Source organism: Schistocerca gregaria, chromosome 1 (genome assembly GCF_023897955.1).
Source record: "Schistocerca gregaria isolate iqSchGreg1 chromosome 1, iqSchGreg1.2, whole genome shotgun sequence".
NCBI lineage: Eukaryota > Metazoa > Arthropoda > Insecta > Orthoptera > Acrididae > Schistocerca > Schistocerca gregaria.
Genome location: NC_064920.1, coordinates 473,172,138 through 473,196,184, shown reverse-complemented (window position 1 = coordinate 473,196,184; position 24,047 = coordinate 473,172,138).

Genomic DNA, 24,047 nt, shown 5'->3' with positions numbered 1-24,047 from the left:
TGTTCAGTCTGGAACCGCGCGACCGCTATGGTCGCATGTTCGAATCCAGCCTCGGGCATGGATGTGTGTGATGTCCTTAGATTAGTCAGGTTTAAGTAGTTCTAAGTTCTAGGGGACTGATGACCTCAGATGTTGAGTCCCATGGTGCTCAGAGCCATTTGAACCACTTGAATCTAGATGTCTTCCTTAGTCATCTTTATTGGCCTGCTACAGGTGCAACATTTCCGCTGTTGCTGAAAACGAATCACCACACGATACTACATTCTGTCGATGGGCTGCTATGGTGGCGTGAAATGGCACTGTTTTGCGGTGGTTCCAGTACCATGTCAGTACCAAGACTGTAGACATATACCTGCAAACAATCAAAAAAGTCAATTACTTAACTTTATTTTCTCGAGTCGATGATTGAAGTTTTGTCACTACAGTACGTATGCCAATTGAAATGTGACAAGAAAATGGTTTAGGCAAAGGTTGATTTTTTAGACATCTGCTTAGGCCAACGAAAATCACTTGAAATTCATATTATAAAAAGTACAAGGGCTACTAATTTTTTTCACTATGGGACTATAGTACTCTCGGCGTCAGAATAGCAGATCTGTATAAGACTAATTCAGTGACAAAACTCTTTTGTAGAACTGACAAAAAATTAAGGTAAAGCTGTCATCAACTCAAAGGTTGACTTGAATACCATAATGTTCTACTAGGTATTGTCCTATTGAAGATGATCCGTCGTTGACTTTCTCCGATCATTGAATTCACTTACCCAATGGCCCAATGCGTTCTAAGAACAAAGGTGCCACTCAGCATTTTTCACATTAACAAACACTGCCAGATTTCTGTACACGCATCTTTTAATTGATAATGGGATAGCCGCTGTTTTAACGTATGTATAGCAAAAATAATACCTTCAGCTTTGCTACTAGTTTTATTTAATGCAACACGTTTTGGTGATGCAATACACTATCTTCACGCCCCTGAACAACCTAGGCTGATTATACTGGCAGTGGGTAACATCAGCGTATCTGAAATAAAAGGAGCAGAAATTACTGGCGTCCTTGTGATGTCGTTATGGTGCGTCTGCTTACAGCACACAAATTCAGCTGATGTGCTGCAAACAGACGCACCGAAACTAGAAGTCCCAAGGAGTCCGATGGATCCTGCCCTTTTTGTTGGGGATACGCTAATCATGCCAGCTGCCAATATGATCAGCCTACGTTGCTCAAGGGCCTGAAGATGGTGTACTGCACCACCAAAACCGATTGAAATTAAATAAAACTGATAGACACTGACAGGCGACGTTATTGTTACTACAGATAACATTGACGGAGGTGAAAGCAGTGATAGGTGACGGATGGAAGTCCTAAGGCCGGGAATCGAAACTCAGACATCTGGATCGGTAGGCTCATACAACTTCCAAACCACAGAATCCCAAATAACTAGTAATTTATAAATCCATATTTATTGATCACTTACATCTATGTTGCGACCAGCTGTTGTTGATGTTCTCATTCCTGTCTCTGTGGTCTTCAATTCAACGACTAGTTTGATGCAGGTCTCCACGCTAACCTATTTTGCGCAGCGTTACTCATCTACGCGTAACTGCTACCGGCAACGTCCATTTGAAACTATTTACTGTATTCAAATCTTGGTTTCCCTCTGCAGTTTATGCCTCTTATCCACAACCCCCCCCCCCCCCTCCAAAAAAATCTTCGTCCATTATCCTAGTAACAATTTGTTGATGTTTACATCTCAGGATGTATTTGTCAACTTTCGCTCTTATTAATTAAGTTGTGTACTAAAACTCTTTCCTGTCAGATTCGATTCAGTATGTCTTCATTAGCCGTCCCATACATCCACTTAATGGCTACAACCCTTCTGCTAAATCACTTTTCAAGAGCTGCTATTCTCTTCGGTTCTGTACAGTTTGTCAGCCCTGTCTCATTTCTGTAACTAGAAGCACTCCAGACTCGAATATGCCTTGAGCTTCAACCAATATTTCCACACTCGCACAGTCTTCCTCGTTGAGGCTCCTTGCGTTCTTCGGTCAAGGTTCTGCCGGGCTTTCTTTTTTACTTTGACTTTGGCTGGAGAGTTTCTTCTCTGTAGAGGTTGTCTTCTGATTACTGATCGAGGTGGTGCAGTGCTTAAAGACACTGAGGGCAAGCAATCGGGGTCAGGGTTCAGTTCCACGTCCTGCAATGCAGATTAAGTTTTTTTCATTGGTTCTCAACACTGTGTAAAGACAATTTCGGGATGCTTCTTTTAAAGTGAATACTACCGATTTCATTCCCCATTCTTCCCCAGTACTAACTTGTACTCCGCCTCTAATAAACTCGGAATCACCGCCACGTAACTCCTTAATTTTTCTTCGTTTCAGATTGTCATCGCATGAACTCCCCAGCTCTTCCAAGTCTTTTTCCTTCTCACCTACTACTATTGTTATTCCAAAAGCAAGAACCGACATACATGACAGATTTTCTAATTGATTTGCGTCTGGTGATCATACAGACGCAAATTTTTTTTTCGTAGAGCCGTTGGATATTCGTCTGAATTATATTTCTTTTTTATCTTGAACTGCTTCCTTACGCTGTGAAACGCTTCGTAGACGTCGATAAATCTACGGAAATTGACGAGTAATTTCTACAGACAGATTATTGCACTCCGTTTGCAACTTTCGTCTGCGAATAGTGATACAAACGGAAAGATATTATTGTTCCAAATTTGTATTCTTGACGGATACGTTCAGTTAGTGACGATCGCCCTCACAGTATGACATGTTTGGATCCACTTTGTCTTTGTTCCTTCCACCACTCGCAACTTTCTGCGTGTCTTTTTTCATCTCGTTAGAGGATGATGATGATTACTTCATAATTGTGTCTTCTTGTTTACTCACTGTTACCTATGACGAGACTCAAGACATTCTTCAAAATCATTCTTTCTTTGGATTATAGTTACTCTGTCAAACTTTTCACATCTATTGCGATGTATTCTACTTCGTACAACCCCCCCCTGTGAGAGAAAACTGTGTTGTGTTCGAGCGCGGCGCTGTTGAACATTTCAAGTTTGTTACAAAAAATCTTTGATAAGGTAGTTCGTCGTTTCTATTACGTTAACCTTGACTCAAAGTTTAGTTCTCAGGAATGTTGGACTGAGTGTATTCGCCTGGTTGTTAGAACTCCTTTTCTAGTTCTATTTTTTCTTATTTCCGTGTAGTTCTTAGTGCGTCGCCTTGATATTGATTAAGAATTGTGGTTTCTCGGATGAGATCTGTAGCCCTTCATTTGTTGTCTTACCTCTTTAGCGATAGTTTCCCGAGAGTAGAAAAACCTTGAACTATCTACGAAATCAAATATGAAATCAACGACTGTGGAAGAACTCTGGCACTTGGAGATGTGAAAACTCAACCACTCCTTAATAAGCAAGGCTACATAAAGTCACCTGTCTGGTTCTCGCTCTACGTCTTAATCTCAATTTCATCATTATCCCTATTCAGTTCTTTGGGCCACTTGCGAGTAACTTTCTCTAGAAAACAGTTGAAGAGCTATCTCCTTGTCTCACATATTTTCTGAATTCTAAACTCTGTGAAGCTTCTCCAGCCTTCACTTTCACTTTGTGGGTTGCGTCAAAGACTGTTTTAATTTTTTTACTTGCAATTTATGTAGCGCCCGCCCGCCAATTCCTTACTGCGGACTGTGGTGACTAAAATGGTCAGTTAGAATCTACATTTATAGCTTTTTTAATGTCAATGTGTTTATTATTTTAAATCTATTTTGTCCTCTTCCGCCTCTGATGTGCTACCGTCACTACGGCGGAAAGTGTAACGCTCTGTGAGCATCTTTCCTGTGGATATCAAAATCCATCCACAAGGTGTCACTTCCTGCTGCAAAAAATGAGCCATCTTTTTTTACATTTTGGCAATAATCTATATTACCGTTTATTATATTTGGTTCTGTGCTATTATCAATTGTTAGTAGTTCTAACTATTGCTATTGATACCACTTCAAAAAATAATTTTCCCATTGCTACAGCTAGCAGTACTCCCGTCTTTGTGTCATAGAGCAACAAATACTGCTGATACTGTTACAACTACTTTTGCGACTATTAGCTTTTGTTATGTGCTTTTTATGTTACGCTCACTGTTGCTATTGTCTATAAACTTTACAGAGACACACAATTAACTATCTATAGGTATCAACTACTAATTTTATCAATACGTCCCCTGCTTGATTTACCATTCTGTCGGCTTTGGAAGATTTAGCATGTGATGATACTTTCAAACATATCAACAATTTTGTGTATTTGCGGCAACAGGAAACCGTGGACAGACAGTGAAATAAATAACAAGAAACACAAAATGATCTGAAAGTCGTATACAAAAGCAGATTCTCAACGTCACTGAAACGAAATACCCGTAACCAGCGTGTACTGTCAGTTATAACAAACAAGAGTGATACATGGAACACATATGATTAAATAATCAATACTGTACAGAATTGGGCACATTAGGAAAAGTAACATGGGAGAGGATTCAAAAAAGTAGATAAAGTATTAAACAGAAATTCTATGTTGATTCATTCAATGTTGCATCATAGTTGTTTCATGTGTTTGGTCAGCTGTGTTTGGTCAGCTGTGTTTCATTTGGATGACCACAAAATAATTCTCCGTTAATGACGAATTAAGCACACTGGAAAGGTGCAGCTAACAAGACATTGAGTCTTCAGCATCAGAGGGGCTCCTGCACACAGCTTCTTTTATATTTTCCGGATGGCCAGTGTCTCATCGTGCGTGGACGGCAACCTCCTACTGGAGTAAAATACTATTACTGAGCAGTTTCATCCCCCCACGTTGTCACAGGGCTGTTGTCTGGGAGCACCATGGGTCTGAGTAAACTCGTCATCGATCACACGAGACGTGGTCGTTGATGTGAGGCGCTCATCTTCCTGGACTCGAAACTTCTCGACGAATTTCAAAAGACACTATGCCGTAAAGAAAGAAGTAAGATTAAGATTTAACATCTCATCGACGACGAGGCGTTGGAGATGGAGAGAAAGCTCGGATTGGACAGGAGTGGGAAGGAAATCGACAATGTCTTTTTCAAATGCTTCGTTCCATCATCCGCCGTTAGAGATTTAGGAAAATGTCGGCAAACCTAAATCTGCCTGGTCGGAAGGGGTTTTAACCGCAATCATCCCGAATACAAGTCGAGTTTGTCATGACTGCGATCGGAAAAAGTGTTGTGGTTGGCAGGAGAGCCAACCGTCTTCCTAAAGGAGGCTGAAATGCACACGTTTTAGCTCACGCAGGCTGGCGTGAGGTCTGGAATATGACAAGGGAATTAGAACTGAGAAAAACGGACGTAGCTGGTGGAATACTTAACTTTAATCCATTAATGGAGAACGTCGCTCTTTATGGTACATGATTCACAATATCAATAGCACGGATACTGGCGCCTTGCTAGGTCGTAGCAAATAACGTAGCTGAAGGCTATGCTAACTACCGTCTAGGCAAATGAGAGCGTAGAAGTCGGCTGTACAACTGGGCGAGTGCTAGGAAGTCTTTCTAGACCTGCCGTGTGGCGGCGCTAGGTCTGCAATCATTGATAGTGGCGACACGCGGGTCCGACGTATACTACCGGACCGCGGCCGATTTAAAGGCTACCACCTAGCAAGTGTGGTGTCTGTCGGTGACACCACAAAAAGTATGGAGCTTATATAAGGATGTCGATCTTGGACGTCCTATAATAATTGGCGTACAGGGAGAATTTCGTGTAATGACAATATTTTTTTTTTCAGGGAAAGAATTTTGTCACACTGAGTATGTCTGTTTTTCAACAGGATAAATCAATGAAATAACAGTTGGATGACAAACGTTTGCGTTGAAGCCGGCCACTGTTACGTCCACTCGGTTTTACTGTATATTCTCGCGGTGTTTACTGGAACGTTAGGTTATGGACGAGAATTACTCGCAGGTGAGCGCGGTCGCTAGCGTGTGGCAGCTTGGTATCATTAATTGTGGCAACTTATTTAGCTTCTTGGCTGCACAGGTAGAAAACGCCAACTCTTATCTACGCTGGAGATGGCTGTAGAGAATTTAGTGATTCCATGAGCGCCTCTGCCAGTTTGCCATCTATATGACATGGGGAGCCTGAGTTGCTATCGCGAGGTACAAGATTTTTACACTTATTTATTGATATGATGGTCGTTTGTATACCTGATCAAACTGGTGCAGGTGGTGGCTATCCCAGGTATGAAGCGACAGGCACGTCTTGGATGGACAGGTGTAGACCAGTCTCAGCGCGGCTGAGGCATAGTCAGGCAGCAGGCTTTGATGTACACCAGACAAAGGTAGTTCCAGTCAGATCACGTTGATAGGTCACATGCGCCGTCAGCGATGGTACAGTGGCTGCACGATGTAGTGAATCAGACAGCGATGAGATTCAGCCGTTAGGGGGATGGGAGAGTATGCGAGTGGAAATTGTCGGAAATTCGGCACGTCAGAGAAACAGAACGTTTATCAATTTTCGTGCAACTTCTTTCTCACCATTCTCCGTCTTGGACAGAAGGATACGTGGTTCAGCGATGCTGTTTTCCACTAACCAGAAATCGTTTGGTAACGCTACTGCTGAACATAGGATACGGCGATTACAAAAGTCGTATGTAGTAAAGTGTTGTAAAATAAAGAAACACAGGTAATTAGTTTGTGCCACGAGTCCCGGCAGCTGTTTTATGTTTCGCACATATGATTATCTCGTGGACTTCGTTTCGTTTCATTAGATCATGAGATCCCGGGTCCGATTCCCGGCCGGACGGAGATTTTCTCTGCTCGGAGACTGGGAATCTGTGTTCTCGTTATCATTTCGTGTCGTCACAGTCGATTTGCAAGTCGTCAAAATGGCGTCAAATAGAAAGACGTGCACTGACCTTGATCCAAAAAGGGGTGCAATATTCAGGAACACACATTTCAATAAATTGCCAGCAACCATTAAAAACTTGATTTCATATAAAGCACGGTTTAAGCAGAGTTTGAAAGACTTTTTGAAAAGCAACTCTTTCTACTCTATAGATGAATATCTTAACAGGGACTGTTAGACCAGCTTAAGTAATAAGGCCTGTTATATTTCAGTTTTGACAGCACTTGATCACAACAGTCAAGTTTAGGTACTTTGTGTAGGATAAATTTGTTAAAAGTGCATAACAATGTCTCATTCTGACAGCGTAGTAATTCTGTAAATATTGGCAGTTCCAGTTTACTGTAACGTTCTAACCTATTTTGACAATTTCCTGACAAATTAACAAGTGTTATATTCAAGTGTTTTATGTTTCTTATGTTATACTTTCTGACATGTTCCACACCCTCGAGAATCATCTCATTTTTTGAGCCTATGGAACGAAAACTGAATCTAATCCAATCTAATCTAATCCCTAATTTAGGCGGACGAATTATCCCAGACGGAGTCTCCCGACCAGTAATGCCATACGATCATTTTATTTCATTATGAAAAAAGCACCAGCTACCATCCGACAAGGGTGGGAGGAAGACCCGCCGTGACCTAATTTTAAGAAAGCACTCACCTGAAACAGTTTAACGATACCTAAATCAGGATGGTGTTACGGAAATTTCGTCCAGTTTGTCCTCCAGTGGAAGCTGCGAGAAAATGTCGGAAGACAACACCGTGCATTGAAGTGTGAAGTTCAGCGAGGGGCGTGGCCAGTAGCAGCTAATGAACCGCAAAGCGTTTCTTTACGAGGCATGCTGATTTCTTGCCCCTGGTCATGGCTGCGGAGCGTGAAATAATGGACACTTATTATGCGCACGAACCAGCACGTAAACCGGATCGCTGCTCCCGAACATGCCGAACGCGGAGCTGGCACAGGGCTCGTAACAGGGTCTGTGTCGAGGCCGGACAAGAGCCCAACTGTCCTTGCGCTCTATCACGGTGTGTGCTGTTCATTGCGGCCACAGCCTAGCGTTCAAGGCGTGGCACCACATACACCAGACGAGGATGCGGCAGCCTACCGTCGTCACTTCAGAATTAGGTTAATTAGAGGTTGAAAAGCCTCTGAGACTAACAGTAATGATCTCCAGCTACATGTACATACAAATTCCGCAAGCCACTGCTACACATTTCCTTTCCTGTACCACTTGCAAACAGAGTGAGCGAAAAGCGACTTCACCCTCCAGTACGAGTCTTAGTTTCTCCTGTCTTATCATCTTGACCCATACGCAAAATGTACGTTGGTGACTGTAGAACTGTTCTGAAGTCCGCTTCGAATGCTGGTTCCCTAAATTTTATCAATAGCGTTCCGCAATAAGAATGCCGTCTTCCCTCCAGAGATTCTCATTTGAGTACCCGAAGCATCTCTGTAGTACTTGCATTATGATCACACAAATCTACAAGCCCGCCCCTGAATTGATTCGATATCTTCCTTTAATTCGACCTGCTGGAGATCCGAAACACACCAGCAGCACTCACGAATGGGTCGCACAAGTGTTCTACACGCGGTCTCCTTTATACACTGAAGAGCCAAAGGAACAGGTACACCCTACAGTATCGTGTAGGTCCCCCACGAGTACGCACAAGTGCCGCAACACGACATGGCATGGACTCGACTAATGTCTGAAGTAGTGCTGGAGGGAACTAACACCATGGATCCTGTAGTACTGTCCATAAATACGTAAGAGTACGAAGGGGAGGAGATCTCTTCTGACAACAACACGTTACAAGGCATCCCATATATGCTCAACAATGTTCATATCTGGGGAGTTTGGTGGCCAGCTGGACATAAATGGATGCAGAGTATCGGATAGGATGCTTACGTACGTTTCACCTGTCAGAGTCGTATCTAGACGTGTGAGGGGTCCCTAACTCTCCAACTGAACACGCCCCACACCATTACAGAGCCTCCACCAGGTTGAACAGTCCCCTACTGACATGCAGGGGCCATGGATTCATGAGATTGCCTCCATATCCGTACACGTCCATCCACTCGATACAATTTGAAACGAGACTCGTCCGACAAGGAAACATGTTTCCAGTCATCAATAGTCCAATGTCGGTGTTGACGGGGCCAGCCGAGGCGTAAAGCTTTGTGTCGTTCAGTCATCAAGGACACGCGAGTGGGCTTTTGGCTCCGGAAGCCCATATCGATTAGATTTCGTTGAATGATTCGCACCCAGATACTTGTTGATGGCCCAGCATTGAAATCTGCAGCAGTTTGCGGAAGGGCTGCACTTCTGTCACGTTGAACGATTGTCTTCAGTCGTCGTTGGTCCCGTTCTTGCAGAATCTTTTTCCGGTCGCTGCGATGTCTGAGGTTTGATGTTTTACGGGATTCCTGATATTCACGATACACTCGTGTAATGATTGTACGGGAAAAACTCCACTTATTCGCTACCTCGCAGATGCTCTGTCCCATCGCTCGTGCGCCGACCATAACACCACTTTGAAACTCTCTTAAATCTTGATAACCTGCCATTTTAGCATCAATAACTGATCGAACAACTGCGCCAGAGAATTGTTGTCTTGCATAGGCGTTGCCAACTGCAGCGCCCTATTCTACCTGTTTACATATTTCTGTATTTGAATACGCATGCCTGTTCCAGTTACTTTGGCACTTCAGTGTAGATGAACCACACTTTCCCAATATTTTCCATATAAACCGAAGCCGACCATCGTTTGCCTTCTCGTCTACCGTCCCTACGTGTTCGTTCCATTTCATATCGCTTTGAAAAGTTACGTCTAGTTACTTAATCGACGTGACTGTGTCAAACAGTAAATTTGTAATGTTGTGTTCGAAAATTAAAGGAGCACTTTTCTATTTATCTGCTTTTACTTACGTTTTCCTGCGTTTAGAACAATGTACCATTCATTAGACCAACTTAAAATTCTGCCTACGTCATCTTCTACCCCCCTACCAGCATTCAAAGACGACACCTTCCCATACACCACAGCATCATCAGCAAACAGCCTCAGATTGCTGCTCACCCAGCACATCATTATGGTTTTTTTTTTTCATAGAGAATAATAGAAGTCACACTTCCCTGTGGCACTCCTGACGATACCCTTGTCTCTGATGAACTCTCTGCGTCGACGACAACGTGCTGGGTTCTATTGCTTAAGAAGTCTTCGAGTCACTCACATATCTGGGAACCTATTCCGTGTGCTTCTGCTTTCGTTAATAGTGTAGGAGGCTTTCCGGGAATCAAGAGATATGGAATCTGTCTGCTGCTATTCATTCATGGTTCGCAGGATAGCATGTGAAAAATTGTAGGCTGAGTTTCACATGAGCGATGCTTTCTAAATCCGTGCTGATTTATGGTCAGAAGCTCTTCTCTCTCAAGAAAATGCTTTATACTGATAATATTTTCAAGATATCGGCAACAAACCGATGTTATCGATATTGGTCTGTAATATTGCGGGTCTGTTCTTCTACCCTTCTTATACACAGAGTCAGCCGCGGTTTATTGCTATCGTTCTGTACTTTGAGCTGAACAACAGATTCGCTATAAATGAATGCCGAGTAAGGGGCCAATGCTTACGCGAAATAATTAATTCTGACTTTCATTTGAGAGTTGCATATGTTGCTAGGGCGATCGAACGGTATCAAATAGGCAGTAATGACTCCCAAATATAGGAGTGTGGTCATATTTTTTGCTCTGTCCTAAAATGTAATGAATTCAGAAGTCAGTAATTTTCACAAACTTGGCATTTTCCATTATGTTGGAGCGGTTTATGCTAAATTCGAACGGTCCTCCGCTCAAGAATTGACCAGAGAAGCGCCAAGGAAACCCTTCTGGCCGTTGCAAGAAGTCTGTGTGCCAACGTGACGTAAAAATGAGTACAGTTAGACTGGTTGTGAAAAGCAGAGCCCTCCACGCGCTCCATCTGCTAGTGGTCTAAAAAGCCCCCACAGCAAGGTCTTGAACCCCCCGACCTTAACACACAGCAACTGCTCCACTTCACTCGTTTCCGAGTTGTTCTACACTCAGTCTCCAGGTAACATGGTCCTGGCGTTTAGGCGATGTGTTGAGACAGTTTAATTAAGGGCTACAGAAATCATAACATCGATAAAGGATTGCCGGTTACTCAGAGAAACAGTTAATTGTCTTGTTGTTCACTAGTTGCAACAATCAGATCATCGGGAATCACGATGGCAAAACCGTATTTACGACCGCATCCGGACCACGGACGATTGCGTGCCGCTGCTGAAGTCATCTGCCACATTCCCCTCCCATGTGCCATTACTAGACATTATCTCCCTCTCTCTCACCCTCAGTTAAATGTCTCTTTTTTTCTTTTAGTAAGTGTCGTCTGAATACTGACGCTTGTGGCTTTTCGTGTTTGACCAAGTGTTGCCTCCCGATTAGCTAAAAACTGTCCCGTATCCAGGTACAATTGCCACGTATTTCAGTATCTATTTTACCATGTTCGATCGTGTCAGCTTCATTATTAATCTATTTGTGGGTATTTTATCAAAATATACGTTTGTTATCCAGTCAGACTTTTATTTATGTAGTGTTTGCTCTCCCCTTCTGTCCTTAACCTGTCGCCAAGCCTGATGTACGCTATTATGGCTGTGAAGACAAAGTCGAATCAAGCCTGTAGCAGGAGATGACTTCGATGCTTTAGGCAGGGTCAGCGCAGACAGTAGGGTAGTGCGTGCTAGTTTCAAAGCCACACAGCTCGAAACGCGGTTTCACATTAATAAAAATGGTTCAAATGGCTCTGAGCACTATTGGACTTAACTGCTGAGGTCATCAATCCCCTACAACTTAGAACTACTTAAACCTAACTAACCTAAGGACAACACACAACACCCAGCCATCACTAGGCAGAGAAAATCCCTGACCCCGCCGGGAATCGAACCCGGGAACCCGGGCGCGGGCTGCGAGTCACACTTAAGTGCTTTACAGAGGTCTCCGTGAAACACTTTCAGAATGTTTCTCAAAAATTTCACTTTTGAATAGCACGTTGGAAAATGAAGAACTAAGTCTTTCCGTGTCAGGTGTGCTTTCTCCTATTTTATTAGGATGGTCATTTCTCCCTACGTATTTGTGAGCCACCGAAATACTTTGGCATTCGGTGGAATAAGTTAATTATTGAAATTTTCTGAAAGAGCTCACTGCCACGAAAAATCCTTTGTTTTAGTGATTACCACATAAACTCACTTATCATATCCGTGACATTCTCTCATCTACTTCCCGATAATACAAAACGAGCTGCTCTTCTTTGAATTTTTTCCGTATACTACGTCACCCCTAGGTCTTAACGATTCCATACTGGGCATTAAATGCCCCACGAGAGGAAGGACAAGGGCTGTGTAGGAAGTCCCTTTCGTAAATTTACTGCATCTTCTAAGAGTTCTGCCAATAAAAGGTAATCTTTTGTTTGCCTTATCCATATAGCTGTCTACGTGATGGTTCAGTTTAAGTTGTTTGTAAACAGAAAATCTGTAAATCTCAAATGCAGCTCTCTCCAGAAAACTAAGCAACTTAGACACGCCAAGCTGTAGATGTATGAGTCACTCGTTTTCAATGTTCTATATTTTCCGATGTACAAATATGATTGCTGCATGAATAAAACCGTAAACTTACGGAGTTTGCTTTGTGCCCACCAGTTGGAGTTACGAATGCAGTGTCTTGACAAAACTGTTTTTGTGTGCTGGAGATGATAAATGCTGTCACAAGGGTGCAGCAGCATTTCAGAAGGGATTAGGGAAAAGACACGAGGTGTGAAGAGAGCATTTTGCGTTGACATCCACAGTTTAGGGGCGCTGGTTGCGTCTGTAAAGAGAGAAGTATCGTCGACCAAATGCGCCAGATGCAACCATGGGGAGAGGGTGACGGGCTGAGGGAACGTTTTGTACACAGTATAAAAAAAATGAACGATCCGCGCAACTTTAAATACCGCAGCAATCTGTTTAGAGGATCTGCGACGGCGGTTACAATCCATGTGGTACCGTCTGCAACTAGTGCTACAATTAAAACAGGAAAGTTATGGTTGGCGCCTTCAGTTTTGCATCACAATGCTGGAAGCCCTTGGGTATGAACATTTCCACTTCAAGCTCATATTCAGGGATGACGCAACCTTCCATTGATCTGGGGAGTCTAATCGTCACAATGTGAGAGTGTGAGGCACTGGACATTCTCAGTAAATTGCGACGCGTGAACGAGACTCGTCGAAGGTTAATGTTTCCTATGAAACGTCACAGATGGAGCTATACGGACGATTTTCCTTCTTTGAGAAGACTGTGACGGGTAACCCTTACCTTGGTATGAACAGTTGTCGCTGTTTCCACAAGAGACTGCTGATTCTGAGAATTTCGTTTTCCAACAAGATGGGGCACCTCCTCATTTGGGCATTAATATTCGACGCTACCTAAACGACGAACTTCCGCGTAGTGGCGAGGATGATGTTCACTTGGGCACCCAGTTAGCCCGATCTAACACGTCGTGACTTTTTTCTTTGGGCGTACAGTAAGGACCGTGTTCACGAACTCTCACTACCAAGAGCTATGGAACAGCCCACAGAACGCATCCATGCTACTGTGCTGGCCAGTGACAGAATGTTGCTACATAAGCCATGGATCTAACTTGACTACCACTTGGATGTGAGCGTAAATGTTACATTGGCACAATTTGAACTAAGAAAATCACGTTGTTATTTGTTCTGTGCGAGTAACCAACTTGTATGTGCTGGTGTACACGAGTTGGTTGAGATATAAGCGGAGGTAATTTGGTAATACATTGATTTTAGCTTGTTTAGTAGCTATGGTGATGACGGTAGTAGAATACTATTATGTAGAAGATCTTAATTAAGGCTGAGAATGTTCTGGTATATTGTGCTTAACTACAGAATTTATATCTGTTACACTTCATGCCGATGACCAAGGGTCGTATATTGTGCACTGAAGGGTCAAAGAAACTGGTATAGGAAAATTCGGAAATATATGGTAAATTCCTATGGACCAAACTGCTGAGGTCATCGGTCCTTAGGTTTATACACTACTTAATCTGACTTAAACTTACTTACGCTAGGGACAACACACACATCCTTGCCGAGGGAGGACTCGAACTTAGGACTCGGGGAGCCACGCGAACCGTGGAAAGGCCCCCGAGACCGCGTGGCTACTGCGCGCGGCGTAAATGGTATAGGCATGCGTATTCAAACACAGAGATACGTATACAGGTAGAATACGTCATTGTGATCGGCAATGCCTATATAAGACAACAAATGTCTGGGGCAATTGTTAGATCAGTTACTGCTGCTGCAATGGCAGGTTAACAAAATTCAAGTGAGTTTCAACGTGGTGGTATAGTCGGCGCACCAGTGGTGGGACAAAGCATCTCCGAGGTAGCGATGAAGTGGGGATTTTTCTGTACGACCATTTCACGAGTGTACCGTGAACATCAGGAATCTGGTAAAACATCAAATCTCCGATATCGATGCAGCCTGCAAGAACGGGAACAACGACAACAGCAGACAATCGTTCAACGTAACAGAAGTGCAACCCTTCCGCAGACTGCTGCAGACTTCAATGCTGGGCCACAACAAGTGTCAGTGTGCGAATCATTCAACGAAACAACCTCGATATGGGCGTTCGGAGCTGAAGACCCACTCGTGTACCCTTGATGACTGCACGACACAAAGCTCTACGCCTCGCCTGGGGACTAATGACCTCAGATTGTTAGGTCCCAAAGTGCTTGGAGCCTCGCCTGCGCCCGTCAACACCCACATTGGACTGTTGATGACTGGGAACATGTTGCTTTGCCGGACGAGTCTCGTTTCCAATTGTATCTATCGCATGGAGGTGCACAGGTATGGACGGAACGTCATCAATCCATGACCCCTGGATGTCAGCAGGGGACTGTTCAACCTGGTGGAGGCTCTGTAATGGTGTGGCGTGTGTGCAGCTGGAGTGATGTGGGTGGGACCACTGATGCGTCTAGATACGACTCTTGACAGGTGACACGTACATTAGCGTCGTGTTTGATCACTTGCCTCTATCCATGTCCATTTTGCATTCCGACGGACTTGGGCAATTCCAGCAGGACAATGCGACACCCCACACGTCCAGAATTGCTGCAGAGTACCTCCAGGAACACACTCCTGAGTTTAAACACTACCGCTGGCCACCAAACTCCCCAGACATGAACATTATTGAGCAGATCTGGGATGCCTTGCAACGTGCTGTTCAGAAGAGATCTCCACCCCTCGTACGCTTATGGATTCCTCGACAGCCCTACTGGAATCATGGTGTCAGTTCCCTCCAGCACTACTTCAGACATTAGTCGAGCCCATGTCACATCATGTTGCGGCACTTCTGCGTGCTCGAGGGGGCCCTGCATGGTATTAGGCAGGTGTACCAGTTTCTTTGGCTCTTCAGTGTAATCGTTACTATTGTTCCCCAGTTATGTATCTTGGGGCTAAGATTTGATTTGAATCCAGGAAAGGTTTTATTTTAATCCTGTTTATTGTATGGAAGATATTGTAGTAGTATTTTATTGTTGAGCCCTGCTTAAGGAACCATACTTGGTTACAGAATTATAGTCTATTTCGCTGTTATTGTATTATTATTCTGTTATGCAGTAGTACGTTTAATAAATCAATTGTTAAATTGAGCCAGTCTGCACAATCACCTGGCCGAACGCCATTGCATCCAAATCATACGCTACAACGTTTATTCGATGTCATTGGCGACAACGGATGTTAATTTGGTCCACTTCTGCGATAGTTCTTTGTCCCAGTCTGCTGGTAAGGCTTCCAACTCGTCTGTGATTGTGTTACCTGCTCCTCAAGTGCAGGACCAACAGGTTAAAAGTCACTCTTGCATCCCGGCCGTTCAGTGCCGACTAAATAACGTGGTTGACTGGTGCGGCTTACACAAAGAAAAAGACACGATGATTTTAATACTTCGTGTTCCACCGCCCAGTGACTCACTGCTCACTATTCCACAGTCAACCGGCAAAGATGTTCTTGCAAGCTCCTGACTCGCTGGGGGTGGAAGATACACTCCTGGAAATGGAAAAAAGAACACATTGACACCGGTGTGTCAGACCCACCATACTTGCTCTGGACACTGCGAGAGGGCTGTACAAGCAATGATCACACGCACGGCACAGCTGACACACCAGGAACCGCGGTGTTGGCCGTCGAATGGCGCTAGCTGCGCAGCATTTGTGCACCGCCGCCGTCAGTGTCAGCCAGTTTGCCGTGGCATACGGAGATCCATCGCAGTCTTTAACACTGGTAGCATGCCGCGACAGCGTGGACGTGAACCGTATGTGCAGTTGACGGACTTTGAGCGAGGGCATATAGTGGGCATGCGGGAGGCCGGGTGGACGTACCGCCGAATTGCTCAACACGTGGGGCGTGAGGTCTCCACAGTACATCGATGTTGTCGCCAGTGGTCGGCGGAAGGTGCGCGTGCCCGTCGACCTGGGACCGGACCGCAGCGACGCACGGATGCACGCCAAGACCGTAGGATCCTACGCAGTGCCGTAGGGGACCGCACCGCCACTTCCCAGCAAATTAGGGACACTGTTGCTCCTGGGGCATCGGCGAGGACCATTCGCAACTGTCTCCATGAAGCTGGGCTGCGGTCCCGCACACCGTTAGGCTGTCTTCCGCTCACGCCCCAACATCGTGCAGCCCGCCTCCAGTGGTGTCGCGACAGGCGTGAATGGAGAGACGAATGGAGACGTGTCGTCTTCAGCGATGAGAGTCGCTTCTGCCTTGGTGCCAATGATGGTCGTATGCGTGTTTGGCGCCCTGCAGGTGAGCGCCACAATCAGGACTGCATACGACCGAGGCACACAGGGCCAACACCCGGCGTCATGGTGTGGGGAGCGATCTCCTACACTGGCCGTACACCTCTGGTGATCGTCGAGGGGACACTGAATAGTGCACGGTACATCCAAACCGTCATCGAACCCATCGTTCTACCATTCCTAGACCGGCCAGGGAACTTGCTGTTCCAACAGGACAATGCACGTCCGCATGTATCCTGTGCCACCCAACGTGCTCTAGAAGGTGTAAGTCAACTACCCTGGCCAGCAAGATCTCCGGATCTGTCCCCCATTGAGCATGTTTGGGACTGGATGAAGCGTCGTCTCACGCGGTCTGCACGTCCAGCACGAACGCTGGTCCAACTGAGGCGCCAGGTGGAAATGGCATGGCAAGCCGTTCCACAGGACTACATCCAGCATCTCTACGATTGTCTCCATGGGAGAATAGCAGCCTGCATTGCTGCGAAAGGTGGATATACACTGTACTAGTGCCGACATTGTGCATGCTCTGTTGCCTGTGTCTATGTGGCTGTGGTTCTGTCAGTGTGATCATGTGATGTATCTGACCCCAGGAATGTGTCAATAAAGTTTCCCCTTCCTGGGACAATGAATTCACGGTGTTCTTATTTCAATTTCCAGGAGTGTATGTGGACGTCTACATGACGCTACTTCTTCAGTGTCCTGGCTTGTGTTTTAGGGACACCTTTGGAATGCTGTTCACGTCCATTCTTCTCACATCTCCTTTCATTTCTTTTCATGTTTTACCGTTTCTTCGTTAGGGTTAAGTATCCTATCCTTCATCAAGCTTATAAGAAATCTCTTTCCGTTCCATCTGTTTCTTTGGTCTGATAGTAACGACTATCCAATATTGTCTCCCATAAAGCGCTGTTGGCACGGCCATTGCTTTGCAGAATTACAGAAATGCTTCCCATCTGCTGTTCCAGTAGCTCCATGTCGACCGAGCCACAGAGAAATTGAAATTTTTTAAGGCCTGACGCTTCTGGGTGAGGGAGACACAGCGATCTGTATTACAATCTTGATCATAACAAATTCGATTACAACTTGATAATTACCGGTTTCAGTTAAGAAACTACCCTCAAATCATGATCACAGTAGAACTGTTGATTAAGTATAGTGCCTACATCAACAACATTGTTACTATGTGTAACGTGACAGTATTAAAAGGTTAGTCAAAGCATGACTTCAAATGTATGTTAACAGCGGGAGAGCGTTTTATATGCTGTCATGCTTTGACCAACCTTTCAACTGCCACGTTACACTTAGTAACGATGTTGTTGATGTAGGCACTATACTTAGGAAACAATGTTAGTGTAAGCATGATCTGAGGAAGGTTGCTTGTCAACTGAAACTGGTAATCATCAAATTGTAATTACATTTTGTTGCGGTATTTTGCGATGTATCCGTTGCTGAAGCTGCTAAAAAACTATAAGCAGACGGAGCACACGTTTTGCCAGATGTCTTGACCATGTTTAAGATGTCAGTACAAAATCTGAAGGAAAACCGTAAGGACGATCTTCGAATTGCGTTTCATATTTCAGAGACTTAGCTGAATATTACTGGAAGTGTGCGGCAAAGTGTGAGAATATCTGTACAATTACTTTTACGTCTCACTGAGCACGTTGTGAAATATGTGCTGACGAAAACGGTTTATTCTAATTGAACCAGTAAATAACACTTAAACTAAAGGTACTTTGAAAATTAGAAGACCTCCTGAGAGGTGCTTACAACCTGAATTTAAAAACGAGGTGAATATCTTGAGAAGATTTTTGGAAATTTGTTTGTTAAGATTGCAGCAACGAGAAAAACATTTTTGTCATTTTAGAAAGGTAATGTGATGGGCAATTGTAATTTCGATTATATATCATTCACGTTTCTCATATTTGTTTAAAAATTAGGAATGCTTCGAATTGCAGCAGTCATTAATAAGTCTAACGGATATTAAGACGTTGAGGACTTTGTTTACACACAAATCTCTTTCGGTGACTACCTTACAAGTAAAGGTAAGCCGTGAGGACTTACTTTCTGATTCTCAGCTATATATTATCATTAACATGTGCAAAAACGTTCTATGTTCTCCTGTAATTCCGAATTACGTACTTTACTTAAAATGATTAGGATTCACGCGTTTCTCTCTGAATTTGTTCTATCCATTTCATAACTAGCCGAATTCCATGTACCCTAAAGAGCTGCGTGATATTTAAAGGTCCAAAGCGATCAGCTGCAGTCAAATACCTGGACTAAAAAAAATGCATTATGACTGTAACTATTCTCCTGAAAATCACTCACTCACACAGCTGTATTGCGTCAGAACAGAAAATCTAGCTTGAGCTCTGCGACAGCCAAGCACCTTCACTTTTGCTCGGAAAGTCATTTAGAAGTGCTGGTACTCTGTCCACTGTAATTTTCCTCCATTCCCACGCTCCTCAACACTTCTCTTCTGATTCAAGTCCTGTTGGAGGACAGTCGTGTAACAGAGTCCGGCGGCCACTAGGTTATACGTACACAGTTTCAGGAGTTCGTGTTGCGAGAATTCCAAGAAACGGAATACTTTCAACTGCGAGGCAAACTGCCTCTTTCTACATCTGCCCGTGAAACGAGCCCACCCAAAAACCGCAAAGGAATTGGGCAACGCAGTGAAACAGCTCACCGCGGTGACACATTGGGCCGTACGTGTTCCAGATTCTCGAGCTCTGCATCAGCCTTGCGTCAAGACGTTACGGACGGCGGATTTCTAGAAATGATTTATCATTTGGCAACAGTGAGTCGTCTGAACTTCCAATTATGTGGAGGTGAATGTAGTTCCTGGCCAGACTAAAGATCCCTCTAAACCATCAAACTTCTTTGGCTCTTGCTTCCTGCGGGGGCTGTCAAAAAACGGCACGGAAGTACAAACGATGTTTGTCAAACTTAACCTCGCTTTTGAAGCAACTCCCGCGTTTATCGCTTCGCGCAGTATTTCAACACAAGTTACAGTGACCACCAGCGTAAACAAAACATTTCCTACATTGACTTTAGCGCTTTGTTTAAAGAAAAAGGCCGGCCGCGGTGGTCTCGCGGTTCTAGGCGCGCAGTCCGGAACCGTGCGACTGCTACGGTCGCAGGTTCGAATCCTGCCCCGGGCATGGATGTGTGTGATGTCCTTAGGTTAGTTAGGTTTAAGTAGTTATAAGTTCTAGGGGACTAATGACCACAGCAGTTAGTCCCGTAGTGCTCAGAGCCATTTGAAGCATTTTTTTTTTTAAAGAAAAAGGAAACAAATTCCTGGTCCAAGGCTCGGTCAGATTGAGACATAGATGTGCCAAAGAAAAACTGATAAAGGAAACGTTACGTCGAGTCGCAATAATGTGAACATCGCCTATATTGGACGTCAGACGGCGGCAGTAACAGTGGAGTATATGTAAAGCGTGTGCAGAGAACACTGAAAACAACGCAGTCGTTGTCGTAATGTGGACACGGAGCGATTTATCTGATACCCAAACGGGGATGATCATTGGCTTTCCGGCCAAGGGTAGCAGCATTCCTGAAGCGGCTACATTTGTAAACTGTTCGCGTACCGCCGCGGATGACCCACCTACTACCAAGATTTTTTGTCTCACTAGTACCACTGGGATCATACAGACTCCAATAATTTACAGCGGATGTACTGGCAGTATTTCAGTGAAATAATAACATTGAAATGTGCCTTACAGTTGTTCAGTGCAACAGTAATGATGCGGTTTACATAAATATCACTTTTAAGAAACATAAAAAAATTTAGATTGGGGTACTCTGTGCAAAAAAAAGCATAAATTTTAATATGTAGCAAATATAAAGCGGAACTAAACATCATTGAATATAGTTCATTCAGAGAGATGAGATCCTATAGTTCGAGAAAAATAAATTTTTAAAACAGGAAAGATATGATTTTCCAATGTGCTTATGAGGCCATATTTATCCCAGTGGTACTAGGAACGGTCTAACAACAGTACAAAAATAAGCGGGAAAAATATTTTCATTGTTGCATGTGTTTCGTACAACATGTGTAACGTCCCCTTAGAAAAATTTATGAATATTTGTAATCATAAACCTCTTACATTATTTCATTTTCAAACAGCTGAGCAGAACTGAACGTACTCAGACATTTCGCTCTTTACCTGTTCTGATCAACACTAAACTGACACACAATATTTTTAGCGCAACGCAATCTGACTTTCAAAAATCCCTACGAAAGAGTGGCCCTGACTAACAATAACCTGTACCTTTCATGAATCACTTACCTCACAAAAATCTTCGTTACTCGAACTACTGCAATACATCGAGCGCCAATACTGCCAGCTAAATAAAAGATTCAAACTACTGAAGGCACTAACTACTGATAGGCATAGTCAGCACATGAAAGATTTTGTTAGAGAACACTGTGCAAAGTTACGCGCTGTTCACTCACATCCAACTGCCCAACACTACAATAGAGAATATTTCAACAATGCCAACCAGCCACAGACTGCACACAGCACAGCATAGTCAGCGATTTTCATGCAGAGCGCTACGTGGCGTTACCAACATAAAAACCTAACAGCCTACTTACACATGAAGTTAATCTTTCTATTTTCATGAATGTTGCATTCAAGAAACAAACAAATTAAGTTGAGTTCATACTGACCCCACTGGTACCCAGTGCAAAAATCATGAATAAACTTTAGTGTTTTGTAAATATAAAAATGAACAAAACATCATTGTATACAGTTAAGCCAGAGGGACAAAGTTATATATTTTGAAAATCATAGTTTCGAAAAGAAAAGAGATACATATTTCCAATGTCATGTCATGTTGACCCCAGTGGTACTATGGGAGCTAAAGTACATCGGGCCGTGGATTACCAAATGGCTCTATCCAAGACAGGCGCCGAGGTAAATGGGGTACACAACGGGACATAGTTGAGAGAGGTGAACGACTGCTGCAAAGATGTGTACGGGCGAATAGACGTGAAACTGTTCAGCAGCTGACCGCCCATATGAACCAAGGGACTAACAACAGTGTCTCCTCAACCACCGTTCAGCGAACGCTGGTGCCTAAAGGCCCCCGCAGCACGCACCTGATTCATGCACCATTGCCAACTGCTTCTCATTGGCGACGAAGGCTGGAAGCCCACTGAGTGGAGATAGGTGGCCTTTTCAGATGAACCACGTTTTATGCTCCATTGGCGTGAAACGTCTTGCAAGCAAAGTCCCTTTCCAGACGTAAAAGTAACATCGGGCATGCCCCAGGAGAGTATCATAGTGCCATTACTTTTCACGATATGTATGAGTGACATAGTATGTAACATCGTAAGTTCCATAAAGCTTTTCACGGGCGATGCCGTTGTACACAGAGAAGTCACGACGGTCGAAAATTGTAGCGGAATGCAGAAAGAACTGCAGAAGGTCGACTCTTGGTGCAGGGAATGGCAGTTGATCCTCAGCATAAGCTATTGTATACTGCCAACTCGTTAAATATGGGGTACCTAGGAAACCTGCTTCCTCGGGTCGCTAGACAACAGTTCAAGTCGTATTTACAGAAAATAAATGACAATACTTTACTTTGAGAATTTATAGTGATGTGTCGCAGGCAAAGGCGACAGACAAAATAAGAAATATCTTCGGTATACAGGGTGGTCCATTGATAGTGACCGGGCCAAATATCTCACGAAATAGGCATCAAACGAAAAAAACTAGAAAGAACGAAACTCGTCTAGCTTGAAGGGGAAAACCAGATGGCGCTACGGTTGGCCCGCTAGATGGCGCTGCCATAGGTCAAAAGGATATCAACTGTGTTTTTTTTTTAAATAGGAACCCATATTTTTATTACATATTCGTGTAGTACGGTGGTGGTGGTGGTTAGTGTTTAACGTCCCGTCGACAACGAGGTCATTAGAGACGGAGCACAAGCTCGGATTAGGGAAGGATTGGGAAGGAAATCGGCCGTGCCCTTTGAAAGGAACCATCCCGGCATTTGCCTGAAACGATTTAGGGAAATCACGGAAAACCTAAATCAGGATGGCCGGAGACGGGATTGAACCGTCGTCCTCCCGAATGCGAGTCCAGTGTGCTAACCACTGCGCCACGTGTAGTACGTAAAGATATAAGAATGTTTATTTGGACCACTTTTCTCGCTTTGTGATAGATGGCGCTGTAATAGTCACAAACGTATAAGTACATGGTATCACGTAACATCCCGCCAGTGCGGACCTTATTTGCTTCGTGATACATTACCCGTGTTAAAATGGACCATTTACCAATTGCATCAGTAGCAGACAAAATGTACGAGAATCGGAAATCTCAAAAACGTCGGTGTTGAGAATGCTACATCAACATCGATTGCACCCGTACCATATTTCTAAGCACCAGGAATTGCATGGCGATGACTTTGAACGTCGTGTACAGTTCTGCCACTGGGCACAAGAGTAATTACGATACGACGACAGAAATTTTGCACGCGTTTATTTAGCGGCGAAGCGTCATTCAGCAACAGCGGTAAACGTAAACCGGCATAATATGCACTACTGGGCAACGGAAAATCCACGATGGCTACGACAAGTGGAACATCAGCAACCTTGGCGGGTTAATGTATGGTGTGGCATTATGGGAGGAAGGATAATCAGCCCCCATTTTATCGATGGTAATCTAAATGGTGCTATGTATGCTGATTTCCTACGTAATGTTCTACCGATTTCACGACAGGTGGATTGGTCGTCGGAGCACCATACCATGGCCCGCACGTTCTCCGTATCTGACGTCCCCGGATTTCTTTCTGTGGGGAACGTTGAGGATATTTGCTATCGTGATCCACCGACAACGCCTGACAACGTGCGTCAGCGGATTGTCAATGCATGTGCGACATTACGGAAGGCGAACTACTCGCTGTTGAGAAGAATGTCGTTACTCGCATTGCCAATTGCAATGAGGTTGACGGACATATTTTATGCATTTATTGCTTTAATGTGGTATTTACAGGTAATCACGCTGTAACGGCATGCATTCTCAGAAATGATAAGTTCACAAAGGTACATGTATCACATTGGAACAACCGAAATAAAATGTTCAAACGTACCTACTTTCTCTATTTTAATTTTAAAAAACCTACCTGATACCAACTGTTCGTCTAAAATTGTGAGCCATATGTTTGTGACTATTACAGCGCCATCCATCACAAAGCGAAAGGAGTGGTCCATCTAAAACATTCATATTTCTTTACGTACTACACGAATGTGTAATAAGAAATGG